This window comes from Dasypus novemcinctus, chromosome 4, assembly GCF_030445035.2.
Source record: "Dasypus novemcinctus isolate mDasNov1 chromosome 4, mDasNov1.1.hap2, whole genome shotgun sequence".
Taxonomy (NCBI): domain Eukaryota; kingdom Metazoa; phylum Chordata; class Mammalia; order Cingulata; family Dasypodidae; genus Dasypus; species Dasypus novemcinctus.
In genome coordinates this window covers 98,818,209-98,822,546 of record NC_080676.1, presented here as the reverse complement: position 1 = coordinate 98,822,546, position 4,338 = coordinate 98,818,209, and the positions used below count along the sequence as shown (strand labels likewise).

Below are 4,338 nucleotides of genomic sequence, written 5' to 3'. Positions count from 1 at the left end.
TGTTCATCCACAGAGTAATGGCTTCATAGATAATTGGAAAAGGTAATTGAAATGTTAGTTGACTAAAATGGAGGAGATATAGGCATAAAGGACTGTCTCACATGCCTTCACAAGTGTGTACTAATACTTCCACATTTGGGTGGCTGTGGGAAAGTCCCAACTTGATAGATTTCTCCATTTTTCATATATGACTATAATATTATTTCACATATTCACACATGACCTCAATTATTTTCTTTCTTCCCCACATAAACTTAGCTTTCTATTTTCCTTCCTGATGGAAGGGACCCAGAAGTAAGGCTGCAACTGCAAGTACTGGTAGGAGGGATAACTCTAAATTGCAGATGCCTGATGGGGGATATTGTGTTTTCAATTGATATGGCAGAATTGATGTGGACAGTGAATGCTACTGTATGGACTTATGGTAGATATAGCTCACTAGTTCCATACTTATGTAAACCTACCCTATATGAATAGGAGTAGAGAGAGGTAGAGTCACTACACTTAGATTACTTCAAGCAATCTGGAACAGAGCACAATAGATGAAAATAAAATCCCTTACAAATGTCCAAAATTTGGAGTAAAAAATAAATGACAGGTGGAGAGGAGAAATATTAATAGCTTAGGGTAAAGCAATAAAGAAAAAGGTTATACAATAAGGGAAATACAATTTAACATTTATGACTCAAGAGAGGCTTAGAGCATAAGGATAATATTGTCCCATAACTCAATTACACCAGATGCCTGAAAAGGTGAAGTCATATATTGCTTAGAGCCCTCCTGCTTTTGGAAAATGACAAGATCAAACGGATGCCTACAAAACTGAGTAGTTTCAGCTGGGGAGATCTCTTGGTCATATGATATGGTGATGCATGAGACTGAACTATTAATAACTAGATGAGATAAGGAAACCACGGCCAAAGACCAGGGTGTGGCCTGTACTATAATGAAAAACTGGCTCCTCTTTGTCCACAGTGCCTCAGAGGTAACCTCTAAAACCTTGGAATTTCCTCGTTAGGAATGTCTTTGGTTATTCATTGTGGACTCTCCAGACTACACTTGATAGTTCTTATGCTAAGGAGATGACAGGGTGAGTCCAGCCACAAGTGTAGTCTTAGGGTAGCAGGCTGGCTATACCAGAAAGATGAAACATATGATTAGGAGATTAGGGCTTTGAAGTTTGTCACATCAGCCCAAACTCCTCCATCTCTGAGAAGGGTGGGAAGCTGTCATTTGAATTCAACCATATGAACATTGATTCCATTAATCACACCCATGTAATGAAACCCATATAAACTTGAAATACTTGAAGCTCAGATGAGCTTCCAAGACTGACAAGATACATTGCTTGGCAAGGGAGGACAAGACATCCTAACTCCATGAGGAGAAGAAATGGGAGCTTCTGTTTGAGATCCTCCCAGACATTAAATTATGTGTCTCTACTTTTGGTTTCTTCTTACTGCATTCATTTACTCTAATAAAACTGTTTAAAACAAACAAACAAACAAAATAATTTCTATGGCTAAGAGATTTAAAATGGAGTCAGGCAGTCATTCAGGAGGTTATTCTTAGGCAAATATCAGCCAGATATCACAAACTGCCAATGTATACAAAGCATCAAGCAACAATGTTCCTCCAAACCATAAGGACATCAAGACCATAAAACAAACCATAACAAAGAACCCAGTTAAGTATCTAACCTGAAAGACAATTAGAGTACCACAAATATCCACCAACCACTAACAGTTTGTTTAATCTTTTCCTGTAAAAACGCTTGCTTGGAAATGCTAAATGGAACACAATTTGGATTGTTACCTGAATCTGTGCTCCCTGAATTGCAATTTTAAGACTCCAAATGAATACCTTTATTGTCTATCATTTTTATTTGTTATTTCTAAGTTGACATTACATGGTGTCAGAAACCAGATCCCAAGCAATAACCAACTGACTCTGGAGCTGTCATTGGATTTGAGTTTGGTATGGGCAAAACCTCCTTGAGCTCTGTGGTCTCCCCGACGGTTCTAAGTTCCTGTCAGTGAGTCCTTTCAGCTGCTAGCCTCCCACTTTTTATTAAGGTTCTAGACTTTTTCAGGGTGTCTTCAGGTAAAGGGCAATTTGAACTTCAGTACTTTTGGTTTAGAAACTTTGGTTCTTTTGGTTTGGGGTTGTGGCAGAAGCCTGTTTGTGTTTGTCCTTTTGGTATAAAAGGAAAATTTCCTTTTCCAGTAAGTCCTCAAATGTGACTTTAATAATTCCCATTGGGTAATGAGATCTTTCTAGTGGAGGGATGCTACCCTAACAATCAATTTGACCTCTTTTCTGACTGCAAGCAATCAATTTTTTGGTGGGCATGGGATAGGTATTTAAATGCTATTAGACCACCTGTCACTTTTTTATTTCCTTTTATTTTTTAATGGGGGGAAAGCACAAACACAGTCCCCGACTACCACAAATTATGCAGTCATATTTCCCACATTTGGGGAAATCACCAAGTAAGCACATCTTGAGTGCCAGGGATAAACACTGACCTGGGAAAACCACCTTCGTGATCATGGTATCTCCCATGCCAGGTAAGTACACCCGCCATCTTTTGATGAGAAGCCTTGATTTCCAAAACACAAGACTCCTATGAAAGGATTAGGTAGTCACAGATTGGCAATGTTGTCTACCACCATCAAGACAATTTCCATGAAAATAAAGACCTGGTTGTGGGTTAGATAACTATAGCCCAGGCTGTCTATCAGGTAAAACAAATATCTGGTGAAAGGTACATTGTAAAACACCACATTTGCCAAAACCCTGATAATTCCCCTCAGGCTTAGGCTTTATGATTGCTCATAATGGGTTCCAATTCATTTAAGAAATCTAATGGCACACTACCATCTACCATCCCACCTGACTTCATGTTCAAAAAATTATGTCCATGCCTTATGTAAAGGCTTATTCCACTGGACCTGGCACCCTAGAGAAAATCCCGAATCAAAATGTCCACAATGGGGATCTTTTGATATGCCTAAATTGGTATATTGCAGGCTCAGCTAGAAAATAGAGGCTCCAAAATTTAGCAACCTGAATGAAATGCTTCTCTCAATTGGTACCTGTAAACTTCCAAGTGTGTAACTAATTCTAAAATTGTCTCTGTTCAAGAAACAAATGCTAAATTAACAAAAACTAACAGACTTTTCTAAGTAAATTATCAAGCTTAAAAAACTATCCAGAACACCTGACTCTTTTCTAACCCACCCCCTTTTTTTTTTGGTGTTTTTAAATCAAACATTTCTTTGTAGTTTCTAAAATGTTGAGCCACAGATCAATTTCTTGTGATACATATTTGTATAACAATGAAAATGAAAGAGAAAAATCACTGCTATCCTATCAAAGGAATGGTTTATTTTCTAACATTCTTTTGAAATATGCAAATTCCAATCTTACATCTCAACCAAAGTGGCAATGCAATAAATAAATTGGATTATTTTCCCCCTCACTACTAAATGAATATCCCCAGACTACCTGTTAGAAACTCTCTTTTTTCTTGATATCTCCAGTGCTTTCTCTATTGTTTTGTTTGTTTGTTTTTTTTCCTCTTCTACATTTGAGACAGCACCTCTTGCCCTTTGGTTTATGATTAAGTCCCAGGCAAGAGAAATGGGACCTCTTTTAAACCCTTCCTATCTTCCTAGTTTATGTCCTAGCTTAAACTAACTCCCTTCCTATAGTGATAAGATTTCCCAAATTCTACCAAAGTCACAGTAGGTTTTGAAAAAAGAAAAAAAAACAATCTTAACATTCAGACTTATGAACTTAGATATTCAGACCTTTACGCATTAATTTACATGACTACTGCTGGGTCACGCCAAAATCTGTATAGAAAAAAGATTGGGAAAAAAAAACCTTAAATGACTTTTCAAACTGAAGAGCTACTGACAAAACTGGAGCATTTAAGCTAGCTAAGAAACTTCATAAGGTAATAAGGTCATATCTGAAGTTTTTCCTAAATTATTTATCAGAGAAAAATCCAAAAATGTACCCAGAAACTTGATTAGCCCATATATGAATATTATATCAGGCTTGGAATAAAAAAATCCTTTAAACAATTCTTAGGTCTTGACCATATTACCTCTGAGACCTCTACCTTTAGTTCTACTTTTGTAAATGGCTCTTTAGAAGAACTAAGCACCATTCAAAAATCTGAACACCTAAATTGAGTCAAAATAGAACTTAATGATTTAGAAAATTTTACAGATCAATTAGATCACACATGTAAATAACTGTGAAAAAGAAATCATCTCAAACTAAAACAGCAGCTAAATAAGCCCCCATAAACCTTATATACATGAG

At 36.8% G+C, this 4,338-nt stretch overlaps 1 non-coding gene across 1 annotated transcript; it reads right to left on the bottom strand.

The window, feature by feature from the left end:
* Positions 1-2,415: 2,415 nt before the first annotated feature.
* LOC111766317 (U1 spliceosomal RNA) lies at positions 2,416-2,578 on the bottom strand. The gene has a single exon (XR_002798398.1). It is a non-coding gene; the product is annotated as a U1 spliceosomal RNA (small nuclear RNA).
* Positions 2,579-4,338: the final 1,760 nt, after the last annotated feature.